The 13,370-nt window shown below is 41.7% G+C and overlaps 1 protein-coding gene across 15 annotated transcripts in view; it reads left to right on the top strand.

Annotated features, from left to right (window-relative positions):
- Nucleotides 1-13,370, top strand: part of ptprsa (protein tyrosine phosphatase receptor type Sa) — a 236,381-nt gene that overhangs the window by 72,005 nt on the left and 151,006 nt on the right. The gene's annotated exons all lie outside the window — the stretch shown is intronic.

Below are 13,370 nucleotides of genomic sequence, written 5' to 3'. Positions count from 1 at the left end.
TTAGTTTGTTTATGGTCTGTTTATTGTTTAGATGCTTCTCAGTTCATCCGAATGAGCGGCTGCTTGTGAAGGATATTTTTATTCTCATCCCAGTGCGGCTGTAAGGAGCGAAGCGAGGGCAAAAACCCCCTCTCGTATTCTGCTCCCTGCTCCATCTCTGCCCTCGTCTATAAATACACACACACACACACACACACACACACACCTCTACTAGGGAGCTTTGAAGTCAGCTCCTGTGCCTTCTCTCCCTCCTCCCCATCGAGCGGCAGGCAGCAGACAGGAAGTCATGCAGTCCTCGCTGCTTCCGGGAGCGTGTGGGGAACAGGAACGCAGTGTGCATGTGCATGTGGAAGCACACCAGGCGTGGACCAATATTACATTTTCACGTCATGATAATTGCTTAACCTGTTATCGTGGTTGACAAACATTTTGGTTTATTACACACCGGCCTTAATGAAATGAAAAATAAAAAACAGTACATTTTAAGAAAACAAACTTAAATAAATTAGCAAATGAAATACAGTATTGCTTTTTCAGAAATCAGGCGTATATGTGACTTATAAAAATATAGTTCGAGTTAAATAAGTGTAATATGTAAGGAATAAAACAGTTGGTGATGTGCTGTTTTAGGGAAATAATCAACAACAGGGTGGGGTGATGCAACCTGACATAGTGCCGAGTTACTGTTGCCACCTTATAGTGGATTATTTTTCTATTACTGCACATCCTGAATTTTTATTCCCCTTATACCATGCGCTTTGTCAACGATTGCTATTTTTAACTTATTAGTGAATGACACTATAGCACCCCAGTGTGTGACGCTCCGTATAGCACTCTCCGCGATGTGTGTGTGTGTGTGTGTGTGTGTATGTAGCAAGCTCCACCAGCTGTGCCACTCTCTCTCTATCTCGTTATGGCAGTCACTGAAAGCACAAAAAGACACAATAAGTAGACTTATTTGTGACAATAAGGCAACAAGACACAGGCGAGAATCATTACGCGCTACCTTCCGGTTCATCCTGCCTCCTTTCCGTCTGCAGCTGATGCTTGACCATGCCCCCACTGCCAGAGATGCTCCATACTTTTTATCCATTTATAATTACATTTAATGTTGTGGAATGTCCATGAAACAAGTTAGTGTCTGTTATCACTTATGTTATAGCAGCTATAAACAGTTGTTCCCTAACCAATCTCTCTTTTTCTCTCTCTTGAATTAATAAGCAAAAAAAAAAAAAAACGCAGCTTGTTCCTTAGAAAGAACAAAGTTGTCTGTCCTGAGGGCTTTCCCGTGTCAGAAAACTGACCGTTAAAAAGCACTGACATCGGTTAATTGTTAAATGTTCTGACATGAAGCTCCACAATATCAACGATGCTTTGTTAACTAACATCACATTTATTATTTGGCTTAGATTATGTAGACCCTCCTCCATACTTCTCTCTCTGAATGAATCGTTACTATAGAAACAATAACATATCGAAACAGGCTTTACTTTCAGAGTTGCTGTTATCGAGAATTCAACAGCTATGTAGTATACACTAATGAAAAAAGCGTAGTTGGAATATAGCCAACAAACATCACCCTCCTTCTGTTTAAGCAATTCTATTCAAAACTTAAAGCATAATCACACTTAATATTATTTAATTAGTATGAGACATATGAAACAGTACTTTTTTCCCCATGTTTATTATTTAAAGCATAATGGAAATGATAAGGCACATTAATTAGTCTTGAAGTTGTTTCTAGTCACGTTGCCAGGTACTGCTGTTCTCCCTCTTTTTATGAAAATGGGTATTTCCCTCCATTCAGCCATTTTGTAAGCCGTGAAATTGGTAGTCTCTCTCTCTCTCTCTCTCTCTGTCCATCAGCTCAGTTTCAATCCTCATCCTCCACATCCCTCCAGCCGGGGACAAAAAAAAAAAGAGAGCTTTTCCTCAGTTACTCTATTTTTAGCCTTTGCCATGGGTGAAAGTCGAAAAGGAGCTCACGAGCAGGAGGAATTTCAGGTTTTTCAGAAAAGTGCTTATTTACTTTTTGTTTATTCCATCTTTTTGGTCTGGAAACATTTGCCCACTGATGGTTTTTATTATTGTGCTCACTGAAATTGTTGTTCCACCCCTTGTTAAGGGATTCCCACATCATTATGGCAGCTCTCAAAGGTATAATAAACTGTATAATGAGTGTGTACTGCCTGTGTTCAGGATAACATCACATCTCCACTGTGCGTGTGTGTGTGTGTGTGTGTGTGTGTGTGTGTGTGTGTGTGTGTGTGTGACTGAGAGATGTGCTGTTTCCTGGTGTCTGTACTGTTCTCTCTTGTGAATCTGCAGTTCAGGACACAGTGACAGTCATTCACGTACACACATACAGTACATACTTTTTACTGATGTTTCACAGGATAACACTAAAACCTTTTACACAAAATGTAGTTTAAAACTTACAAGAACAGGTCATTTTTTTTTGGAAATAACCCTAAATAGGAAGATTATATGGTGGATAAATAAAGAATAAAATACTGCAGGACATGCTGTTAAATAAAATAATCCACAAAAAGGTTTTGTTCCTCTTATACAAATATACTCTGATTTGCCAAATACTACAATTTTTTTAAATTAAGGAACAACATGTTTTTTTTTAATTTGTATATAGTTATTTTTATTGTTGTGGAAAATCTGTGAAACAAGTTAGTTCTTGTTGATTATTACTTACATTATAGTCATTCCCTCACCAGCCTCTCTTTTTTTTCTATTTCTTCAAGTTAATAAGACAAAAACATGGCTTGACACGTTACAGAGAAACTGCAACACGTAAACTCCTCTGTCCTGAAGACTTTCCAGTGGGGGAAAACTTACTGAAAATTACAAAGCACTAACACTTTAGACTCCTTCCATTAATGTTAAACTAAAGAAAACATCACTATATCAATGAGTATGTTTTCTTGTCACATAACAACACATTCTTGTAATATGTTTACTATTAGGCCTAGATTATGTGGAGCATCTACCATACGACTCCCTTCAAATGACCTGTTACTATAGAAATGATAACACAGAACACATGCCTTCTGACCAATCAGATTCAAGAATCCACCAGTGCTGTGGTATAATAGTGCCCAGGATATGATTTAGGAATATAGTGATTTGAGCCATAGCCAAGGAGGTATCTATATATCAGACCCAGGTGTGGATGATCTTTTTCGATCTCCGTGCTCACAGCCCCTCACTGTGCTACATGTCTCAGCAGGCTTCCTCCAGGCTGTTCATGTTTGGTATTCAGTGATTTTGTTGATTTTTTTTTTTTTTTTTGTTGCTATTTTGTTCCCTGGGAAGATGCTATCTGCCTCCCGCATGTCAGCTCTGAATCTGAAGTGAGCCACTTGACTTGCAAATGCTGAGGGAGGTGAGTGACACGTAGCACATGGCCAACCGACCAGGATTAATGATGCCACACACAAGCATTAGATTTATCGGGGCACTGTTTCTCTAGAGGGATGTGTCAGCCATCCTTCCTTCATGTGAGTGTGTGTGTGTAATCAAGCAAACCCAGAAAGCAGCTCTTACATTTATATGCGATGGAATTTAATGGAACAGCCTTTCCATTCACACAGCACCGGGTGTCATAGTGCTCTTAGCCGAGGTTTTAATTGGTTTTGCCAAAAGAGTGGTTCGGTTAAAAATGTCCTTGCTGACGGTTTGGCAAAAATATCACACCACGATATTCAAGGCACATTTCCACGATACACGATATGTGCGACCATATTTAGATTTCCTGCGTTTTCATTTACATTTTGTGGAAATTCAGCGAATCAGCCAAGACATGTTTGGTGTCTGAGGTTTGCCTCAGATGCTAATGTAGTGATGTAGGTCATGTAGCAAACTGCATGACTAAATCATAACACACATCACAAAATTGCATGCTTTTGGCCTGGTTTGTACTTGAAGCATGACTTTGTGCATGCAGAAACGGCGGCAATGCAAGCGGCATTGTTCATGTACCCGTCTGCGTTTTTTTTTTTTTGTTTTGTTTTTTTTTTGTACATCTGGGTTTAAAACGACATCCACTAGATAGCACCTCAGAGGCAAAGCATCACTGACGAGCTCTGTTTCTCGTAAAACTTTCTGCCATTGTCATAACTGTTGTGATTTTCTGCGTCTCAGATTGAAAACTCTGACTTTACATTCAAAGGTATTTACTAATCTAGGCAATCTGGAGGACTGGTACACAAGACAGGCCTTTCAGGAGGTTTGAATGCTGCATTAGAGGTTTTTAAAATAGAAACGCTAATAGGAAATATAATAGGAAACCCCTGGTTAGTGTTAGCACTCAGAAACGGTCTAGAATAGTACATCATTATGTGATTTGAGATGCTGGTTTGTTTAGTCAGTTGTGGACACTGTGTCACATGATGCTATACCGCCCCAGTATTTATGTTGGTATTGCATTACGTGGACATTTACTGACACTCTGAATGATGTATGATACATGTGCCAGCCATCTTGCGTATATTTAGATAAAAGTAAGTATAATCCAGACCTGTGTGGTTCCTGACACTGTTGTCTATATAAATGGAAGCCATATAAACAGTGGGATTGTACATTAGAATCTGTTTTAATGATAATTTCGATTTTTTTCTTTCATTTATCTTCAGGGTCAGGGTTGTGGATCTCAAGCCTATCTCAGAAATACTGCACATGAGCCAGTCCATCTCAAGGCACCGTGTACACACTCATTTACACCGAAGAGCAGTTTAGCATAGCCAATCCACCTACTTGCATATTTTTGGGAGGTGTTGGAACATGTGAAACTCCAGACAGACAGTAATCCAATCAAACCAGGCTCCCTGGAGCTATGAGGCAGTAATGCTACATGATGCACACCCTATTTTATGAACTGGTGGCTATAAGTTTCCCTTAATTGTTAGCTACACTATTCTCTTAGCTTCTCTTTTTCTCTAGCATAAAACCAGACAAACTTTGGACATGAAGCAAGTCTAGGCTGATTGACTGCACCTGGTGGATTGAATTACCAGAAGTATGACGGAATGTTTGTTTAACAAAGATGATACTCATAAAACTCTCAATATAATGTTTCATGATGGAATTTATCTCAATATCAGTATCAATATTCATATGCATTCCGCTCAAGTCCTTGCTGCCCGAGAATATTACTATAAATGTGATTCATCTCACTGAAGGGGATGAGGCATTGCAAATTTGCAAATTCCCTCCACAGCAAACCTGGCTTTCCAGCCATGACCCTATACAAGTCTCTGCATTTGCAGTTTTATTAACTTTAAATACCAGAATGGAATAATGAAATGCCATCTGTGAACCCACTACGCACTGGCGAATTTGACTCGGAGTCCTAATCTAAACGGACTCCTGCCGTGCGTTTGACTTGGACTCCTTTTGGTGCTTGCTCGGCATTCACCCTCCTTCTCTCGGAACAGGGTGAGATTGAGGTTAAAACCGGAATTGCTGACTCGAGAGCGATCGGGTCGCTAATGCGGACGCCTGTTGAATGGTCTGAAGGCGGAGATGGAGAAATAGCTCAGATTTCCTGCGTGATTAAATCACCACAGGCACCGGAAACCCTTCCCATACGTTAAACTTCTCTTTAAAGGTTAATATAAGCAGCATGCCCAAGGGTAACTACGTGGGCAGTGCATTGTAGCAACGGTGCTTTGGTTTTCATACATTGTTACTACACATTTACCAAAAGATGTGTGGTATATTTTGATACTTAAGGATTTGATGAAAATAAGTTACTTGTTACTTATAACAATTAGTAACAGTGGAGTAACATTTGTTTATTACTCAGAAAATTGTATCGTGATGTTAATATATTGTGATATTAATATCACATCAGTGTATCACCGAGCCATAGAGCTGGAGTGAAGCTAATTTTAGCATGTAGAAAGGTTTACCAGGTTCCTGCGAGAGGTACCACACACTTAGAGAACAGCTGAAGAGTTTCATGTGGAGCAATGGGGTCGCAGTTGACAAGAAGCACTACAGCAATATCTACAAAAGAGAGAGAGAACAAGAGAGAAACTGAGAGAGAGAGAGAGAGAGAGAGAGATGGGTGAATAAACAATGGCTCACTGTGATCGCTTTGTACTTTGTTAACCAACACACAGTGTCAAATTTGCACAAACCCATTTGTATAAAGCCATCTCTCTCGCTCTCTCTCTCTCGCTCTCTCTCTCTCTCTCTCTCTCTCTCTCTCTCTCATTCACTCTCTCTCTCACTGCTTTGGTTTAAGTGAAAGAAAGAAGCGAGGGAGGTGAGGGGGAAACAATAATGGAGGGACTGATGGACATTGAGATAAGGAGACTGAAAGACGGGAGAGATTGAGGAGGAAGGCGCAGACAAGAAAGAAAGATTGAGAGAAGGAGAAAGAGCTAGTGAGAGGAGTATGAGATCTAAATCTATAGGACAATCTCTTTCTTTCTCTCTGCTTTTCACGTTGTTTTTTTTTTCTTTCATTTTCTCTCATTCTCACAGTCTTTGTTCCTTCACTCTTTTTGTTTTTGTCTTTCTTTCTTTCTTTCTTTCTTTCTCACTTTCTCTTGATTTTTCCTTCTTTCTTTCATTCCTACTCTTTTTTGTCTTTCTGTCTACAGTTTTCTTTCTTTCTTTCTTTCTTTCTTTCTTTCTTTAACAGGCTACCATACCAGCTACCCTGTCTTTGTGTGTTTATGCGAGTCAGTGTAATGTTTGTGCGACTCTGCTTCATGTTTGTGTGTGAGAGTGACAGGCCCCGCCCACTGAGCCAGAGTCATTTACTCGGACTGAGTGGCAAGTATGTGAGAGACAGAGAGAATAGAGGGGGAAAAGAGAACCTGAGAGATGGGGACCAGAATGGGAGCTTGAGATTTGGAGAGAGTGGAAAAAGGAGAAAGACAGAGAGAGAGAGTGGACGAGTGTGTGAGTGCTGAAGAATGAGTCAGTGGGGGACAGGGTCAAGGGTTCAGACCGGATGGACAAAAGGCCCAGTGTTATCAGCTCCAGCAGATCAGCCCCCAGAATGCCACAGCTGGTTTACATTTCCATGGGGAGACACACACACTACACACGCACACACACACACTATACACACATTAAACCTGCTCTAAACACTCACTTGGACACAAACCATATTTTGAAAAATCTGTGGAAAGGGAGGAACTTTTAGCTACACCTCAACTTACAGAGACAAATGAGGAGCTGTAAAAATCTTCATCTGGGTGCACATACACACATCTTTTTGATTTATGGAACAACATGCATGTTATAGGATGTAAATTATAGTCACTGTGCACTTCTTTGTCTATGTATGTTGGGCCCCAAGGTCTGTAAGTGATCAGCCCCAGGTAATGTCACGACGTTGTGCTAGAGATTTAACAGGGCCTGAAATTTTGATCCAGTTCACAGCACCAAGTTTCAAATCAGAGCCCAAAAAGTGACAGCTGTATTGATCTGGTACCAAGTTTTCTTCACTGCTCATCATGTAGGCTTGCTAGGCTTTGATGTTCAGTCCTCTAGTGTAATCCATACATATGCTAGCATTCAAGCTAAGCTGGAATAAAACCCACAAGGTTGGCCTGCCTTGCGGCCTGTATGCCCCCTCGGGTCTTGTTATCCTCCTGACTTGCTCGCTCATGCACTTGCTCACACGCGACTGCGCAATTCTCCCAGCTCTTCCTAATCAGAGTGAAGAGTTGTGAGGAGGTGCTTTATTCCTCTCTTTCACTGGTTCTGCATTGCAGTTGCTGTGATTTACATGGTGGCCTCTGGTGTGGGTGGACGGCGCCCTTTTGCAAAACAGAGTTACCACGCGGTGTTTTGTTGCCAAATGCTATTGATTTCTCTTTGGTTGTTTAGTGAGTTATTTTTTCCTGTTGTTTTCTGTGGACAGAAACAGAGGGAGGGGGAGATGGTGCCCACTTGGGAAGCCACACTTTGCTCCAGGGTGATGGTCTTCAGAGTTGCTAGGGAAGGGACCTAGTTGTCTCCCAAGGATGCTATGGATGTACAACCCAGTTAGTTTCTTGTGGGGGTGTCCTGACTACTACTGTAGTGGCCACATACTATTCAGAATTTTGGGAAAAGGTAGTCAACAATATATCACAATGCATATTTGTTTCAAATTCTTGTATTGCTCTTAATTGTGCTGCTTTAAATACTTTTACATTTACTCTCCAATTTTAGGGGCTATCACTCACTCACATTAAGTAAGCGCTTTGTACCGGTCAAGGTTGTGGTGGATCCGAAGTCTATCCCATGAACACTGGGCATGAGGGGGAATACAGCCTGGATGGGACACCAAGTTGCAAGGCAACATGCACAACACCATGGATGAAACATGGTTGCAACACCATGTTGCAAGGCAACATGCACAAACACATTCAGACCTAGGGGCAAGTTAGCATAGCCACTTCACCTACCACCATGTTTTGGGGAGGTTGGAGGACACCGGGGAATCCGGAGGAAACCCATGTGACATGGGGAAAATTCCACACAGACTGTAACCAGAACTCAGAATAGAACCATGGACCCTGGACCTGCTGCATCACTGTGTTGCCCAAAATCCATTTCATTTTACTTTGTCAAGGAAAATCTTTATTTTCTATATGGCATGTAGGGAAAAAGGGGAATCCAGGCTCCTGTGGGAACGACCAGATAGAGAAGTTATAGGCTAGACAATTACCTCCATATTCCACATGTACAGGGCTATGATTTACACATATACTGTCTGATGCTAAACTGGTGGCTGTAAGGTAGCCACATTAGCCTTGTAGCTACATTTTAAAACTAAAGAAGCAAAAAGAAACATTTCATTGCTGTCACCAAGCTATAATCATCAACTTACCTGGGGTCACTCTCTCTCTCTCTCTCTCTCTCTCTCTCTCACACACACACACACATGCACATGCACACACACACACACAAACATCTCCCCTGAGACAGCGGATCTGATCAGGCCATATGGAGCAGACGGTGTCTTACTGAGTGCCGCTGACGACAGCTGAACAGATCAGGCTGTTAGCGGTGCTGTGAGCTTCATTTCTTCACCAGGTCCTTCAAAAAAACCTGCTTGTCTTCTTTTTTCTCTCTTCAGAAAGAAAGAGTTTTCTCCTCCACAGTCAAACAGATGGAAAGAGACAGCACTCACGTCACATGTTTACCAAGCAAATACACTTATCCACTGACAGCCCCATTCTAAAGTTAACAATTGGGTCCTTTCAAGCGGTGCCACGTAACACCACTCAGCTACCATCCCTGAGCGCCTTTTTTTTTTTTTTTTTTTTTTTTTTTTTTAAACTTGGAGTGCTGCCTGCATACATTTCAAATGCGCCAAGGGGCTTTTATTTTTAATTTGTTGAGGAGTTGACAACGGGAATTGTAACGGCTCTGCTTCAGAGAAACTTCGCTTTGAATTCATCCTTTCTCAGCGAGCGGCGCTTTGAGCTGGAATTCAGAGCTGTGCCAAAATAACAGAGAGAGAAAGAGAGAGAGAGAGGGAGGGAATAAAAGTCCAAGTACAAGACAGCCTAAGGTTGTGTTGTTTTTTTCCTTTCTTTTTCCCATAAACACAGCTGGTTATCCACTTTATATTTCTCTTTTTCCTTTTTCCATGAAAAAGGCAGGCGTCCCTGAGGGGTTAGGTCTCAGAGAGGTGATCTAAAGAGTACTAGTGCTATTTTGGAGGGAAAAAAAGAAGCATTAGGCCTATTTAAGGTATTCACATTCCTCTGATTAAATCAGCTCACTGTGTGGAAGCAGGAATCTGAAAATAAAATAGAAATTACAAAATAGAAAAATAAAAACACAGGGAGCGGCAACTGGCAAAGCTGCCTCGCAAATATAGATCCAGCCAATAAAAGATAGAAGGCAACCTGACGTTCTCACTTTGATAAGGAAATGTTAATTGTTGTATTTGTGTGTGCATGTGTAGATTTGGCCAGGGCGCAATCCTAAATCTCAGAGGTGGGCTGTGTGACCTCACAGGCTAACAGCTGAGCTAACAGCACAGTTACTAATTGTAGGTCGCACAGTAGTGCAGGGATCAGTTCCCAGCCGTTCTCGCTGCTTGGCTGATTGTTACAGTAATGAAAAATTGATCAGTGTGTAATCAGGCTGTGTTGCCCCTGGGGGGAAAAAATGGGAGCCACATCCCCTTTTGCTTGGTGGAATGATTGATCTGTCCAATTGGCTTGAATGCTCTCTCTCTCTATCTCTGTCTCTCTCTCTCTCTGTCTGTCTTTCCTCCACTCCTTCTAGCAGAGGGCAGGATAAAATGTACTCCCCTTGTCTTTTCTCTCTTTATTTGCGGTTATTGTTTCAGTGACTCTAGTCAATTGAGCGTAGCCAACAGACAGGGATGGTACAGCAATAAGCTCGCAGTGTCACACTCTCCTTCTTGTACCTGTTTTTTTTTTCCAACCCTGCTGAAAACCCTGGCTTGGCCTGAGGGAGCCGTTGGCATGTGGCTGCTTAGCTGAGCTTTAATGTGAGGAGCTGTCAGATCGCTTCAGAGACGAGGAGCTGAAGTCTGTTCTCTCAGTTCATGCCCCATTCACCTCATCAGTCCCTATATCGAGTGAGAGGGCTAGTTTCACAGCTCAACTAAGAGGAGAATGAGTGGCTACCTAAAAACAGACAATGCTGCTTTCTTGAGTAGATACAGACTGTGCAAAAATGCAGAGGTTTAGTGGCCCAACGTGGAGAGTATGTAGTTGGCTGGGGGTTTGTTAATGGTTTACCAAGAAAGAACACTGGTGCTTATTCTGCCAAATTTTCAAAAAAATTTGGCAAAATCTGTATTCTTTCTTGTCTTTCTTGTTCCTTCATTGTTTTTTACTCACTTACATATACTCACTTTCTGCTGTTGTGGATGGTCCAACATGAATACCATAAAGATTTGCGTTTCCTAAAAACTGTGCTCAATGTTGCTTCACTGTTGGATAATCTTGTACTTAAGGCCTGCTGCTGTAACCTTAAAGACTGTATTGTGCTCATCCCATTCTTATTCACAATATGCTTTAGAAGACTAATGATTTATAATCCCACTATCTGTTGTCACCCAGAAAAGGATGGGTTCTCTTTCTGAGTTCCTCTGAAGGTTTCTTCCTCATGTCATGTCAGGGAGTTTTCCAACATCTGTGAAGTGTCTCTTCTCATAACATAAAGACCATGTGAAATCTATCAAATCTAAGGTCTGATTTTGGAGATTTTGCCTAGCTGTTTTCTAAAAAAAGCCCTTAGATAAGCAGCAGCTTTGTTTCAGAGCCTTGCCGTGCAGGAATGTAGTATCATAAAGCAAAATGAGTCTGATGGAGCTCTGCCAGCTGCTTGACCCTTCAACTCTGACCTCTCAGCCAATGCAGGCGGTCAGGAGGCACTTTTATGGGGAAACAGATACAGAAGGGTAGTTGGGAGATTTTTTAGAGCGATGGTAAAACAGCCCGACTGCTGCGGTGACTGAGTTTGGGCTCGGGAACACACTCTGCCCTCATGTGCCGCCCACACGGCCCCGGTTTCAACAATAGCCTCGTGTGTATGAGGTTGTTTACAGAGAAGTGGCACACAAATGCAGCCACTGTCCCCTCAACCCCTTGTTTTGGTCATTGGGGAATATATTACAGTCTGAACACGCAATCCATGACTCTTCCCTGCAGGGAATTGATCTTGGTCCTTGGGTAAAGTGCCACTGGGCAGTGCTGCCAAGACACTGGCACTATCATACATGATTACTGGGGTCATGATGCCTCTGACACGCTTCTTCCATTCAACAATTCCTGTCTTGTGCAGTCCGGGACAGAGTCAGCAAGAACGAGATCAGCTTTTTGGAGCTCAGAAAGCATAGCATGTGGTTTAAGTGTTTCTTTTTCCACCTTCTTATGGCTTTGAGAAGAGAACCAAAAGGGGCCAGTTGTTTTTGTAGGCTGAGTCAGAGGAAAGGTGAGGAGCAGGAGTCCTAGCCCCAAACCTGGCCATCTGTTTTCTGTCTTCAACACTTGTCTTTCTCTTTCAGTGCTTCTGCTTGGCCTAGCTGTGAACCCATGCTCCTTTTTTGTACATGCCCGTTTCTGCATTCTCTCCCAAGCTCGGTCTCGACTCGAATGTGATTATAGCCTCCCACACCCGCTCACCACAACCCTGTCGTGTAATTACAGCAGCAGGGAAGTAAACAAGAGGAAGAAAAAACACTACAGTCTTAATTCCCCTTCACTTCAGAAAGTCTGAAGCAAGTCTGAGGTGTGGTAAGGTTCAGCCAAGTCAGGAGATGTTTGTAGAAACAATGCGCTAATAATCTTAAGTATTGTTGATTAAAGAGGCAAAGCAATTTCTGTTATTTTTTAAGAAAAAGAACAGTTTAAGAGCTACTTTTAGATAAATTGCATCTGTAGCATGCTTAAATTCTTATACTCTTACAGTGGAAATATGTTTTGTTCACTTGCAGCCACTCCATTATGTGAACGTTTCAAGAACAAATGTAAAATTAGTCTAGAGGAGCGAATAGGCAAACAGAGACACTGTTTAGATTTACTGTTCCTGTAGGAAGTCTTCAGCACCTAACTAGTCCCGCACTGTTTGCCTCACAGACACGGACCATACCTCAAATCTCTTGGAATTCTCGGTAGTTGTGTGTGATTACTTTTCTCGCCATTCTCATGTACGTGCTGTGAAATTCCTTATCAAATTTCCCCCATAAACATTCATTGATGAATCAGTAGCAGGACCCAACAGGCCATAAACTGAGTGTAATCACCAAACTACTTCAGCCGTTTCATACATCAAAATGATCGGCTCAATGGTCAGAATTGCATTATGGGAGTTGGCAGTAGCCTAGACTCAATGTGCAGAATTGCACTATGGGGATGACAATACCCTAGACTCAATGTGCAGAATTGCATTATGGGTTAAATGGCATCACGTGGTGTCACAGAAAACTGACTGTAACCATAAAACTAATGGTACATACACATATGACATATCAAAACACTTGGCTGACTAAGTAGAATTGCGATTATGGGTATTTTAGTGATGTCACATGCATGTTAACCCCCAAAAGGAATCACAAAACTACTGCAACATGGACATGTGATACAATAAAACACTCAGCTCAATGAGGAGAATTGCACTATGGGTATTCTAATGATGTCATGTACACAAAACAATATATATATATTTAACTCGAGTTTTTATATTAAAAACTCGAGTTAAATACAATCTTCACGGCTACTGATATAGGTCAGATTGGTTGCGCTTCAACAAAAGTATACACACTTGTAGCTCCCCTACTGACTCACAGCTGCATGTCGATGCCGAATTTTGCACGGGCAAGTACCACACAGTTGTTGGTTTTTTTTTTACATTTTTTTTAA

The sequence above is a fragment of the Pangasianodon hypophthalmus genome, chromosome 11 (genome assembly GCF_027358585.1).
Source record: "Pangasianodon hypophthalmus isolate fPanHyp1 chromosome 11, fPanHyp1.pri, whole genome shotgun sequence".
In the NCBI taxonomy this organism is placed as follows: Eukaryota; Metazoa; Chordata; class Actinopteri; order Siluriformes; family Pangasiidae; genus Pangasianodon; species Pangasianodon hypophthalmus.
This window is presented reverse-complemented; position numbering and strand designations above follow the sequence as displayed.